Here is a 15,362-nt window from a genome sequence, read left to right as displayed (position 1 = left end):
TCGCACTACATGGAAGGGCAAAAATTTAGCTAAATGGGTCCCTCGGAATCTTCGATCTCCAACTGGGAACATAAGCAAAAAGACAATCACTCTTTAAGCATCCTATGCAATCAGTATAAGAACTCTCTTCCCTTTTGGTGGAGATGTACATCTCCTTTGAGGATTTGAAGTACCATATACTCCTTTGTACACCACTTATCCTAAACGACAGCATCAGACATCTTGCCTTTTCAAACCCCAGAGTTCTGATTCTAGGATACATCATCTATCCATGAGAGTGAGCAGTCCTAAGTTGGAATGAGTGGCTTTAAATTGGATTCCTCCCCTCTTCCTTTAGCAATTGTAGTTCAATGATTCGCGGTCCCACTTCTCTTTCCAATCCTTTTAGATTCTGTTATACATTCAAGGAAATGATATCCATACTCCCTTGTTTTGATAATGTCACTCACTTTAAGCACTTCTTCAGTTGGCTGTCGATAGCTTTGGATGCCATTATTAAAAATGCAGTCAAGTCCTGCATAACAAAAATTCTCATGAATTAGATGTTATATTGTTGAGTTGGGTGTCTTGAATTCAAACCCGCTTAGGGTCCGAAATATTGTGTGCGACCCGGATTAGGCCCATTTCTTTGGCCCCTGGCCGCTTGGCCCGGCCCGTTTTATGTGTTTTTAGGCTCGATAAGACTAACTTAAAGCCCGTTTAATATAAAGGGGCTTTTAGGGCTTATTTCGAAAGCAAGTCTTGTAAAGAGGGTTGAGAGCTCTAAAGAAAGTGGAAAAGGGTGTGCTAGGGTTTCACAAGGGTTTGGTGAGAGAGAGACCGATCTTATCTTGTAATCTCTGAATCTTATAGTGGATTTTCTCGTCGCCTCTACCGTGGAGTAGGCTTTTGCCGAACCACGTAAATCTTTGTGTCTTTGTGTGATTGCTTGTGTTTATTCTTTTGTTTTACTTTGCCATTGAAATCACATATTGCTATTTGGGGTTTTTTCACAACATATATGATTGGGGATTCTTTCAACATTCAATGAAAATCTCATCCACTTTATGGATTTGTACACTGATTTCTTTGTGCCTTAACTCCTCGCCTTTAAATAGACACTTATCTCTCCAAAGTTTTTAAGGCATGAAAAAAGTGATGTGGGTTTTAACTATTTTCATATTCTAAATGGCCCAAAAGGTTGATTATATGCCACACCTTCCAATAGATTTGGTTGCAAGAGCTTATACTTTTTTGTATGAATCTAAGGGCCTTTGCACTCATGAAGAAGCACTATCAGTGGGGTCACTTGAGAGACCCTTTTTCTTTCACAAGCTTCGTTTTGAGTGTCCTATAGTCATTGGTTCCTTTGCTTGATGCTATTCTCATTTCTCATACCTCGTTTCTGATCAGTGGTGACTAATCGTGTTCATCACATACTATTACGGATGATCAAATCAAATTGTGAGGAGATCTGTTAAGAGGAGCCCAGATATTATTAAATCTAGGAACGTGGTTCATCGATCGACGGCTAGAACCATCTATTGAGGGAACAATTCCTTGATCAATAGATCAGATGGATCAGATGGATCAGACCATCGATCTATGGACGTGCAAGACAATAGTGGAATAGGAATTACGAAATTTTTTTTTAGCATGTTTACTTTGGGTTTTCTTTGTTCTTTTCTTGGATAAATTCGTATTAATTTAGAATTTTACATGTATGTGCTTCAACTATAAAAGGCTTAAAAGCAAGTCAAATTTATAGACTCAGCAGAAATAGGGTGTTACTATAATTAAAACATGGGATTTGCAAGCCAATTTCACGGAAAGCCATTTCGCAGCTGGCTTTTGCATGTGAGAACAACTACACGGTTTGATTTTTCGGCAGATTCAGCTTATTCATTTAATTCATCTAAGGTGGCTGTTCTCAGATGCAAAAGCCAGCCGCTAAATGACTTTCCGCAAAATTGGTTAGCAAAATTGCAATTACATTCATCTCAAGAAGATTACTTGAGAGTTAAAAGGAACAAAAAGTGTTAGATATCTTTTATGAGAAGTTATCTGGTGGACGGCCATGCATGCACGTGCAGCCCAAAAATACAATGGGGTCCACATTGTTTGGGTGATCCTAACCATTAATTTCTTGGGCCCTGTCCAGTTGGGACTGTCTGGTTCTTTGCTCTGAGTTCTGAGTCAAAAGCAAATCCTGCAGTTCTTTTGTTGGAGTTAAAGCCAGGAGTTCGCCATAGGATGATCCTAACCCTCCAATTTGTGGAGGTTTTTAAGAGTTAAAAGGAACAAAAACTGTGAGATATCTTTTTATGAGAAATTATATGGTGGACGGCTGGCTGCCGTGCATGCACATGCAGCCCGAAAATACAATGGGGCCCACATTGTTTGGGTGCTCCTAACCATTCATTTGTTGGGCCCTGACGCAGATAGGGTGTGCCCAGAAAACCATTCCCATTTCCCGTAGGATGATCCTAACCCTCCTATCCGTGAAGGTTTTTATATTGTGCCGTCCATTTTAAACCTCCGAAAGGACTGGATGGCTGTTCTCACATGTAAAAGCCGGCCGCAATATAACTTTCCGCGAAATTGGCTACCAAATCACAATTACCGTACATCTCAAAGGAGATCACTTAAGGCTTAAAAGGAACAAAAACTGAAAGATATCTTTATATGAGAAGTTATATGGTGGACGGCCATGAATGCACATGCAGCCCAAAAATACAATGGGGACCACAATATTTGGGTGATCCTAACCATTCATTTGTTGGGCCCTGACATAGATTGGGTGTGCCCAGAAATCTTCCCATAGGATGATCCTTACCCTCAAATCCATGAAGCTTTTTATATCCATTTTAAACCTCCACAAATCGGAGGGTTAGGATCGTCCTACGGGAAAGGTTTTCTGAGCACACCCTATCTACGTCAGGGCCCAACTAATGAATGGTTAGGATCACCCAAACAACGTTGGCCCCATTCTATTTTTGTGCTGCCCCGCCTGCACGTGAATGCACAGCCGTGCGACGTAAAAATTCTTTCTTCTTATATTCTAGAAGATATCTGCGGGATCAATGCAGAGGCTTTTTATTTTTGAGTATATTTGCTTTGTTGTTGAGATTGTGATTTCATAACAAAGGTCTCTGATTTTTTTGAAAAGGGCAACAGAATATATATATATGAGAGAACATTTCCTACACACTTGTGTAGGTAAGTTACCTACGCACTACCTTAAAATACAGTAGGGGCCCACATTGTTTGGGTGATCCAAACAATTCATTTGAATGGTCCTCACATAGATAGGGTGTCCACAAAAAATCAGATCCATAGGATCATCCTAACCATTCGAACTATGGAGGCAAAAAATGGACTAATTTGTGAAGGTTTATACACGTCCATTTTACCTCCACAATCGTAGGGTTGGGATGATCCTATGGATCTGATTTTTTGTGGACACCCTATCTATGTGAGGACCATTCAAATGAATTGTTTGGATCACCCAAACAATGTGGGCCCCCACTGTATTTTAAGGTAGTGCGTAGGTAACTTACCTACACAAGTGTGTAGGAAATGTTTTCTCTCTCTCTCTCTCTCTATATATATATATATATATATATATATATATATATATATATATATATATATATATATATGTAAAAACAGAACCAAGGTGGTCCTGAAGGAATAAAGATAATACAAAGGTCTCTGATGTGTGTACAAAATTTGAAATTGTTGTGGAACATTTAAGGAAATGATATATTCGCCTTTTTCTTCCCCGGGCCACCCCCTCATATCTAATGTAAACAGGGTAATCATAGATACACTGGAGGGGGTGGCCAGTGGAAGAAAAGGTGGCGAATATATCACTTCCCAATTATATAAAAATGTCACAATTATCAATGAGAGATATTTTGTTCTTAACACAAAATTATTTGGTTTTGTATCTCCAATATACAAGTGATATATTCGCCCCTTTTGATTACTCAGGACACCCACACAGCAGTGTGATAAAAGCCGGTGACATGGATCCAATGAAGAAGCCCTGGACATGTGTCCAGTTTCACCAAGGATAACATAATTGCATTGATAATCACATTGGATCATCACCCTTAGTGCATTTATAACGGCACTGATAACATAAAAGCCTGTGACATAGATCCAATGGAGAAGCCCTTTGATCCATTTTACGTGTAAAGAGACATGCCAATGAAAAACCAATTTTGTGCCCATATTTTAACTTATTAAAAATGCATGTAAAATTTATTTTAGAACCCATTTTAAGTAGAAAGAAGCAAAACAAACGATGATAAGGAATGGAAAACACTTACAAAAACAAAGCATGGAGACTGCTAAGCAGTTGCTATGGACCAAACCGATGTAGAATATATCTATGTTGTATCGATCAAAAATTAAAGAAAGAGTCATTTATAGCCATTTTAGCTTTCTCAAGAAAAAACGTCTTCTCTTGATTAAAGATGGTTGAACCATGGGCCAAAAAATGCACTGATAACACAAATCTACCATATTGTCATTAGGCTTTTGCCTTTTTAGTATTAACCAGTCGTCTCTAGACAATTGATCGGATGGCTCAGATCACCTGATAGATGAGTTCTTGGATAACATGTTGTTGCAACACCAAGCGACCCAACCCTCTTTAAATAGGTGTTGTATAGAAAAGGAAACAGAGACGGTAGAGGTAAAGCGTAAGGACTTGTATACGTAAGCAAAGAAACTGAAGAAAAGTATTCAGGGTTATGTCTTTACACTAATCAAATTTTTCCATTTTAATTACACCCATTCATAAGGGGTAAAACGTAAGAACTGATATTGTTGTTTTTGTTTTAAGGAATATCATAGACGGTCCTTGTCTGGCTTTTACCTCCTCTTTACACATACCAGAATCGGAAAATAAATAGGGAGACATCTTACCCTTTTCTTTGCCTAGTCTAAATTTAATCATGACTTATAGGGATTTGCTAGGCAATTTCTGCCAAAGCCAGATCATGGCTTACTATTGCAGGAGACAATAGCCACGCAGGCTCACCTTTCAGCAAATTTGTCTTATTCATTTAATGCATCCGAAGTGGCTATTCTCTCAAGCAAAAGTCACCCAGTAAATGCCTTTCCGCAAAATTCCCTAGCATATACCTATTGATTATTATGGTAACAATATAATTGGGTCTACAAATTGATGGTGCATGGACTTTATGCATATATAGACACATGTGTTGTATATATATAGACATGATCTCCCCTCCATATCTCAAACAACTCGTTGAGAAATCATTTTTAAGGAGAATTTAAAGTAGACCAAGCATGGCCTCTTTGTCCCTTGGAAGTTCCCCCTTGCTCCTAATAATAAACTATTGGGATAATCACATTTACACCCCCTCTAGTTTCTGACACATCCACTTCAACCCCTATAGTTTAAAAAGTGACAAAGACATCCCCTCTAGTTTCGTTTTGTTTAAGGTTTGCCCCCTTAGCTGAAGGTTCGTCCATAGATTGAAGGGTTAGGATGATCCGATGTCGCTTTGGATTCGGGTATGGGCCCACATTATTTGGATGATCCAAAGCGTTCATTTGATGGGTCCTGACATAGATAGGGTGTGCCCAAAAAATCAGCTCCATCGGATCATCCTAACCCTTCAATCTATGGACGAACCTTCAGCTGAGGGGGCAAACCTTAAACAAAATGAAACTAGAGGGGATGTCTTTGTCACTTTTTAAACTACAGGGGTTGAAGTGGATGTGTCAGAAACTAGAGGGGGTGTAAATGTAATTATCCCTAAACTATTATGATCATTTGGTGGAAAGAACTTTCCCAATAAAAAAGGCGTATAAAATTCCACCCTCTTCTCTGTCTTTTCTCTGCGAAAAGCTAAACAAAAGGGAGTGGAAATATAATCATATTTAGGGAGAAACAAGCAAAAGGTGGAAATATCATTTCCCAATGTATTAAATACTGTTACTCAAATAATTAGATTCTCTGGGCACATGATGAAATTGTAACATATTTACAAGAAATAGCACGCGCGATGCAGTGATGCAGGGATGTGATTTGGGCTGGCAATTTCACCCGGAAAAGCGGGGATCCGCCCTGCTCTTATCTTTTTTTATGTGTAAGAAATAAGAAATTTTAGATTTTTTTTCCTTTCCGAACTTTTGTTTTGGGAATAAGAACTAGGGTTTGGCTTCTACTCTTAGGAGGAGAAGAAGGGAGAATGTCAAAGGGAAAGTCAATATTGGAAGGGATATTATTGTTGCTTATTTCCGAGTTTTTTTTTCTCAAAAATATTGTAAGGGAAATCAAAAACGGTAAAACAGATTAAATGGGTTGGGGGGTAAATTTGCCATTTTAAATTTTTTAACGGGGCAAAATGAAGTTCGTGAGTTTTAGGGACCTTTTAGCAAATATTTTCTAAAAGTAGGACTATTCACCTAATATGCTTTTCTTAGGGACTATGCCTTGTATGGACTAATCAGCAAAAATCCCTAAAACTCATGAAACGGTTAAAACGTTAACTTTTTTGGAAAATGTTTTTGAAAAGTCCATACATAAAACAAGAATTTTTTGTTTGGACAAAAACTATTATTTAACAAAATATAATTTTTTTTATCGTTTGTTTTTTATCATGTTAGAAACAGTTGAAGTTTTCATAGGAATGTGAATAAATAAAGTTTTGGGACTGCAAAAAAGATGTGCATGTAATCGGAAAAATAAACCTATCATTAGTATATTTATAAGCACAATGCCCCATTGCAAAATTGAAATTTCCTTGTATTTTAGAAATAAAAAATAAAAAATTTCTTATTTCTTATTTCACAAAAATACACATAGATTCACCATTTTGCACCGAATTTTGAGCTGAAATCTTAAAACGACTATAATTTCTTCGTTTCTTGGCCAATTTTGGGCCTTTATATGCCAAATCGAAGATCTCAACGAGTACTACACCTTGACGTGAGAAATTACCACGAATTCCAACCGAAAATTGATGAAAATGGCAAAAACGAAGCTGGACAGCACTTAGTTTTGTCATTTTTACATCGAAATTCAACTAGAACTCAAACTTTGAGGTGAATTGCTTTAGATCTTCAAATGAGACATGTTTTTAAACATATTTTGATAGATTTTAACCCTAGGTTATTAGATCTAATCATTTTAAAGCATTTTCCACTTAGATTTTTAATTTTATGCTAGATTTTCAAAGAAAACTCAAAATCAAACTCAAAATCTAGTAACCTTGTGCTCTTCTCTTGGATCTCTCTTTGAAAGCTTATTTCTCTCTCTAGATCTCCTTCTTTGTCTCTCTAGATCTTCTTTATTTCTCTAGATCTTCTTCTTTCTCTCAAGATCTCCTTTATTTCTCTCTCTAGATCTCATTCTTTCTCTCTCTAGATCTCCTTCTTTCTCTAGAATTCTCTCTCTAGAAAGCTCTCTCTCTAGAATCTTCTCTCTCTCTCTCTAGAAAGCTCCCTCTCTCCATCTCTCTAAAATTAGATTAAGAGCCCTAATTTTCTTCAAATGAGAGCCCAAATGCTCTATTTATAGAGTTTTCCCTTAATTTTTGTCCCCCATTAGTTTATAGGACAACCGCTTTTCAAAAATTTTGCTTTGGTTTTGATTGCAAAAGGGTGGCAATTTAAAAAAAGTTTAATGAAAAATTAACTAAAAGAAACTTTTCGCCCCTTAAGTTACTTTGGACAACCCCCCTATTCATGTATATGTTGTATTTTAACTAAATGATGGATATTTTCAAATAAAACTCTTCACGGTCAACATTACAGGGATAATGCACCCCCCCTTTCTGCTCTAGTGTAAAAACTGACTGCCTTATAGGATATTTCACTCCCCTTTAGCACTACAATTCTAATTTGGCTCGTCTTATTAGGCATTTTTGCTCGGATTTTGACGAAATTTTGCAGGGAGCTAGCTGAGACCATAAGCTACCCTAGGGTTAAATTTGAGACACTAGATCATTGATTTGATGGAGTTTTGCTCAAACATGGAGGGTTTAGGGGCTGGTCAAAATGGGGTGTCTACATGCATGAATAACTTTGATAAGTTGGATAGGAAGGATAGTTGTATTCGACTCATAGCAACAAGACCAAAAGCATCACACCAATGGGTTTTAAGGGCATCACACTAAAGTAGATCAATGCATCATGCTAAGAATTGTAGATATCACATCCACGAAAATTGCAAGGTTGTAAAACTTCAATTTTTTTAATTAAATTATTGTAGAAGATGGCCATGAGGCATGAAGCTTACAATATATAGAGAGATGTGGGGGACTCCTAAAGCAACTTAGCAAGTTGAATCCTATTCAAGCTCTAGTAATGACAATGGTTTTTTTTCTTCTTCTTAAAATTCAACTGTTAAATAAGGGTATTTTGTCATTTGGGCATTATTTTGTTCACCCAAATGGAGTTCCGTTTTAGAAATATTTTCTACAAGGCTCCTATTCCCCGGAGTTTGTTTCTTTCAACCTAAAATGGGTGTAAAACAAATTCTAGGCCCATTTTCGACGTAAAAATGGCTGTAAATTTATTTTATGCCCATTTTACATTGACAAAATCAATGTGAAATGGGCGTGAAATAAATTTTGCGCCCATTATTTACTTAAAAATGGGCATGAAATTTGTTTTAGGGTCCATTTTAAGTAGAAAGATGCAAAACTAAAGATAAAAACAAATAGAAAAGGATATGAATTGTGTTTCAACAGTAAATATTCAGTCAAAGGTTCTGGTAGAACAAACTGCGTCATTTGACTAGCTTTCAAATTAAAGTATGTATTGACAACTGACCTGTGCAATTTTTCTAGCTAAAGACCGAATCAAAGCACGGAGACTGCTAACTTGCTAAGCAGTTGCTTTCTGTTGGGGTTTCATGCAAAAGCAAATAGTCCCACATTGGATGAGTGAAATGGAGATGGGTTATAAGCAAGGTTTTAAATTTCGGTTTTGGGCGAAATTTTGGTCCTCAACGAAACCGAAATTTTAGCTGAAATCCAGAAATTTCGGTAATTCGGGTTGAAATTTGGTAAAGGAATTAAAAAATATATTATTTTATCAATAATTTTGCCAAAATTTCCAAAATTTCGGCCGAATTTGGTAGATTTCGCTTGTTTCGGTTTTGGAACGTTTTGGTGTTAGTCCCAACCGAAACCCAAAATTTCGGTCCGAAATTTCAGATTTCGATTGAAATTAAAAACCATGGTTATAAGGGAATGGGCACCCTCCTTCTAACAGCTAGCTTTTAAGGGTGAGTTCTAAGCTGTTAAATCCCTTACAAATGGTACTGGAGCTCACGGCGTGGTAGCCCATATTTACCTCTGAGAGCAGAAATGTCTCTCAGGGAAGATCTCGGAAACACCGGTGTAGTATCTCGTATTTCCCACTTTGCCGCCACGTGGAGGGGTGAGATTGTCCACGTTGCTTCCACAAGGAGGGGAGATTGTTTGCGTTTCACGCAAAAACAAATAGCCTCACATCGGATGAGTGAAATGGATGGGGATGGGTTATAAGGGAATGGGTACCCTCCCTCTAACCGCTATCTTTTAGGGGTGAGTTCTACCGGTTAAATTTCCTACACTTTCTACGAGACCCTTGTGGATTGTATCTCTGTTGTAATCGAAACTGAAAGAAAGAATCATTTATAGGCCATTTAATTTTTTTATAGAAAACAGATTCTTCTATTGAATGAATATGGTTGAACCATGGGCCAAAAATTGCATTGATTGGGCGAATACAGCATGAAATAGGTGTCATGTAGAAAAGGAAACAGAGGTGCTAGAGGTAAAGCGTGAGGACTAGTGTACGTAACCGAAGAAAATTAATTCGGGTTCTGTCTTCACACTCATCATGTTTTTCCAATTTTAATTACACCCAACCTTAAGAGGTAAAACATATTTTAATTAGACCCAATCTTAAGAGGTAAAACGTAAGGACTGATATTGTTGTTTTGGAAGAAAAAAGAAGAAGATTAACGGTCGTTGTCTGGCTTTTTCCTACTCTTTCGTAAAAACCAACGGGGAGACATCTGTCCATTTTCTTTTCCTTTTCCTGTTGCCACGTCATTCCGTCAAAATTTAATCTATTTATTGGGATTTGTTAGGCAATTTTTGGCAAAGCCACATACCCTCTCTTTTTAGCAGATTTTGTCTTATTCATTTAATTCATCTTGAGATGGCTGTTGTCTCCTGCGAAATTGCGTAGCAAATCCCTTATTTATAATTCATATAGGGATTTGCTACGGGTCCATCGCAAAAGGCATTTCTCAGATCATCTGTCGCATGTCAGAGCATCCACCTCATGAATGAAGACAAAATCTGCTGAAAATTGAGCCTGTGTGGCTGCTCTGACATGCGACTGACCATCTGAGCAATGCCTTTTGTGATGGACATGGACGCTGGCAAATCTCTTTCTTATAATATTTATTGATTATTATGGTAATAATATAACTGGGTCTACAAATTGTGCAAGGACTTTGTGCCTAGATAGACACATACATGTGGTATATATATAGACATGATCTCCCCTCCATAATTTCAAAACAAAAAGCATGGCCTCTTTGTCCCTTGCAAGTTCACCCTTGTTCCTAATCCTCTCCTTATTAGTGTTACTCCTTCATTCATGTCATGCAGCAGACTCTGATCCTCTGCAGGACTTCTGTGTTGCAGACTAGAAAGGTCAAAAAATATCTGTTAATGGATTCGCCTGCAAGCCCCCATCTAAAGTAAAATCGAACGATTTCTTCTTCGATGGCCTAGCCAAAGAAGGAAACACAACAAACATCTTTGGGTTCGGTCTGACTAGTGGCAGTGTCTTAGAATACCCAGGGCTCAACACACTAGGGGTATCAATGAACCGCATTGACTTGGCCCCCGGTGGGAGTGTTCCCCCTAACTTACATCCTCGTGCAAATCAGATGGTGTTTGTACTAGAGGGAATAGTGAGATTTGGGTTTGTGACTACTGCTAATGTTCTGTACACACAGGTCTTGAAAGTTGGAGAGATTATTGTGGTCCCTAGGGGACTGATACTCTTCGCTTACAATGCGGGGAAGGGGAAGGCAGTTTATCTCGCAATTTTTAATAGCCAGTTGCCAGGGGTAGTGTTCATTCCCCTTGCCCTCTTTGCTTCAAATCCTTCTATTCCCTATCAAGTTTTGGCCAAGGCTTTCCAAGTAGATGAACACATTGTGAAAGAAATGAAATCCAAACTAGGTTCATAAGCTATTATAAGTCCTTTTACTTCTCCATGTACTATATCTTCTTGTTTGGTTTTTCTGCTTAGTTTTCACCTTGAGGAGAATGTGAGTTACTACCCTCTTCGTCACTTGTAAGTCCTCACTTGAGGAACCCCTTTTTTTGTTAAGAATAATGTGTTATGGTGTATTATGATGGGATCTATCATCACAAATGACAACCTGTACTTTAATATTGTTGGAGACAATACCTAATAAAATAAAGGGAGTTGAGGGTTAGACTTTCATCCCCCACATATTCCCTACACTCCCTTCCCTTCTTCCTCTGTTTCTCCCCTCCCACTGTCTTGATTGTTTGCATCAGTAATTCTTCTTTCTTTTTCATTAACAACTTTGAGATTGTTTCACCTGTCATGACTAAGTGCATCGCTCAGAAATCAGTGTTTCACTTTTTTTTTAACTGAAAAGATCAAAATGATCATTAGCTTAAGCTTTTCATTTGTTGCAGGGAATCAAAAGCAAGAATTGTGAGTGTTGCATACATGATTGTGATAATTGTGAACTGGGCCATTGATTTCATGGCCTGAATTAGCTTGGACAAGTTGTGCGTCTACAAATCCTTCGTCTGAAAGAGAAGAGAGGTGACCTGAAAATCCTGTAAGGGGAGAGGGATGGATGCCAAAAGACCAGAGACTATTTTTCATGAGTATCGTACATAAGAAAGGTATGCTAGCTACTTCAGGATCTAGGATCTAGCCCCTCTTAGAAAACCTTCCAGGACAAGATCCTCATGATGAACCACAACCGTCAGATGTGGATTATTGATCAATGTGCCCTTTGTGCGAGAGATGGTGAGACATAAATCACTTGTTTGTTCATTGTCTCTTCTTCTTCTTCTTTTTTTTGATAGGTAAGATGGGGTTTGGCAGGGACCCCTACCGGTTTATTAAAATTAGAAAGATGAAACAATTAGCACACAAACTCTAACCCTATTCCAAGAATAGGGATACAAACCAAAAGAAGTAAAACAACAAGACCTATCCTTAAAAGCAGAGACTAAGGAAAGGTGAACAAAAGAACCTAACTCCTAATAAACAAGAGCCTCTATCATCTTCTGACTGAACTTCCTAGCTCTCTGGCTCTTCTGCAAATCCTAATGATTCCAGGCAGAACTGCCTATCATGAGCAGAGGAATGGTCATTGTCTCTTCGCTAGGGAGGTTTGGTTTCATTTAAAATTTTGGGATGTCTTGGGTTTTTCCTCATCGATTGGCTGATTTTTTTGGAAAGTTGGTTTCTAGTGCCCTAGCCTTCTAAAGGAAGGATTCTATGGAGAGTGGAGATGCTACCCACCATCTGGATCCTTTGGAAGGAGAGGAATGCTAGGCTCTTCAAAAGTCTATCTAAGGGCCCCTTATTCACTTTCACAGGTCCTTTCCATCACAAGATCATGGGTGAGGATCCTCCCTCCTTTCAAATTCTATTCAAGCTCTAATCTTAATAGTTGTTGGAAGGAGATATGCTTTTGATCAGACGGGGTGGAGCCCGCTTCTCCTAGATGAACTTCGCCTTATCCTGGTTGGCTAAACTTAGATTTTGATACCTCAAGTTTTAGCAATCCTAGGCCAGCAGGGGTTGGATGATTGCTTAAGTTCGAGGACGGAGATTTTTCATGCCCCTTTGGTTCATTGATTCTAATGAGGTAGAGGCGACATCGGTTATTCTGGGCATCGAGAATACTGATAATAGTCTCTTGGACAGGCTAATTGGGGAGGTAGATTCCTTAAACACCATTAGATGGTTGGACGGTAGCAAGTCTCAACCATGGTGATTCACGGAGTTGGTTGATGAGATCCTAGATCGAGTGGGTCCGATTTCAGCATGTTGTCGCTCGACCAATAGTGCAGTGAGGCAGACCAGATTGTGAGAGCTAGGGTGAACCGAGTAAGCTTAATTGGGAAAATTTTGATTATCTTCCCCTTAAATATTGGCTTTATATTTGTTGTTGTACTCTTTTTTTTACTTTGTTTTTGTTGACCTCCTCGGTCTTAGGGTTTTCCCCTCCTTAATAATAATATGTGCCTCATTTCAAAAAAGAAGTAATGTTTGCTACTTCACTTTTGGTGATCGAGAATCTTTAGAACTTTAAGGAACCCATGGATGACAGTTCTAAGATCTTAAATTTTCAAAACAGTATCACAGCTTGCGTGGGATTATCAATATGAAAGAGAAAAGAAAACATAGTTTTTGACGTAATCGGAAGGTTGGAAACTGATCTCAAATAGTTCGTGGGGCTGGAAATGAAAATGAAGTGTCATAAGTGTCATAGGTAAAGAGAGATGAAAACCAAAACTGTAATTGGAGTATGTACTGAGAAACAAATTAAAATTAAGGATTGGAATCTCAAGGAATGCAAAAACTAATTATAAACAGCTCTAAATAATTAGATGAATGGGATATAAAGGTTAGTTGTGTTGGACTCAATAACAAGACCAAAAGCATCACACCAATGGGTTCTAAGGGCATCGTGACATGGATGAAGGCATCATACTGAGATTGGTAGAAATCCACGAAAATTGTAAGGTTGTAAAACTTAAAACTTTTTTCATTACATCATCATAGTAAAGGGCCATGAGGCTTACAATATATACAGAGTGGTGGAGGACTCCTAAAGCAACTTAGAAACTTGGATCCTATTCAAACTTGTAAAAATTTAAATGTTATATAACTGTCTCAATTTAAATATTTATTGATGGAAAACTTAACTCTTTTTTGAAAATAAAGACTAAAGTGAAAATGACTGATAATTTGATCATTCTCAATATTTTTGGCGTTTGGTGGGGATTTGAGCTCTCCATTTTGTTGTTTTTGCCACGTCTCACGGTATTAGAGTTCTTTTCTTGGTTTTTACAGAGCAGGTCTCCATTTTGCTAGCACTGTGGATGGAAAACACTTCCAAAACAGAACTCCGGTTTGAAAATAAAGTCCAAAGTGAAAATGACCAACGATTTGGCCATTTTCACATTGTTTTGGGCACTTGGTTGAGGGTATCAGTGGACCTAGATGGTCGATGGACCATCTGGATCCAACTTAAATGGACAGTATCTAAACACAAAACCAAGATCCATGGACATATTTGATCCGAAATTATTTCGGATCGGATCCAATCAACTAACAAATACCCATTGGACAATCCTAAATCCCAATTATTATGTTAGTCCATTTTTTAATAACTTTTATTTCAAGGGTATTTTCATTAAAATAATCCATACGAATCTTATTTTAAGTATTTTGTCATTCATCTCTCTCAAGTCTCTAGTCACCCTCTCCTCTTCCTTCTCTAACCATTGACCCCAAGTCCTTAACCCACCGTGCCCGGTGCATCCTCACCCTCGTCTGAGAATTTTAACTGTGTACTACAATGTAAGTATGACCTACTAGGACACTCCCATGGAAGGTCCGATTTGAGATGGATTGTGACCGTGACATGGGAAGTAGTATCTGAATAACACTCCGAGTCCAATCTGATGAATGGTTTATGACTAAGACATGGGTTGGTCTGATCCGAAGTAGATCCATTAGGTGGGGAGTCAAGCTCTCTTGTTTTTTGTGTTTTTCTTGTAGGTTATTTGGGGTTAGGCAGACCTGGGGTTAGGCAGACCTGTGTCGCAATAAAATGGATTTTCGTTTTGCTAGCAAACCTCTTGATGGAAAACACTTCCAAAATGGAACTGCTTTGTTAAAATAAAGACGAAGGTGGTCATGACCAACAATTTGGTCATTTTCACTTTTCACACTATTTTTTGAGTTTGGTGGGGATTCTAGCACTCTTCCCTATTTTTTTGTGCACCTATCACGATATAAGATCCAGTTTTAAATGGATTTTCATTTCGCTGGTAGTCCTCTAGATTGATTATTATGGTAATAATATAACTAGTCTAAAAATTGTGCATGGATTTTATGCAAAGATAGACAATGATCTCCTCTCCATATCTCAAAACAACTCCTAGAGAAGTCATTTTTCAGGAGAAAGTAGAACAAACATGGCATGTTCCATATTATTGGAGACAATATTTAATAAAATAATGAGAGTTGTGGGGTTAGACTTTGAACCCGCACAAATTCCCTATCCTGCCTTCTCTTCTTCCTCTCTTTCTCCTCTC

The 15,362-nt window shown here is 38.0% G+C and overlaps 1 pseudogene; it reads left to right on the top strand.

Annotated features, from left to right (window-relative positions):
- Positions 1–10,491: 10,491 nt before the first annotated feature.
- Positions 10,492–11,519, top strand: LOC143860160 (oxalate oxidase 1-like; annotated as a pseudogene).
- Positions 11,520–15,362: the final 3,843 nt, after the last annotated feature.

Source organism: Tasmannia lanceolata, unplaced genomic scaffold (assembly GCF_043159265.1).
Source record: "Tasmannia lanceolata isolate RefF3 unplaced genomic scaffold, GAP_Taslan_0.1 ptg000003l, whole genome shotgun sequence".
NCBI classification, from domain to species: Eukaryota; Viridiplantae; Streptophyta; class Magnoliopsida; order Canellales; family Winteraceae; genus Tasmannia; species Tasmannia lanceolata.
This window is presented reverse-complemented; position numbering and strand designations above follow the sequence as displayed.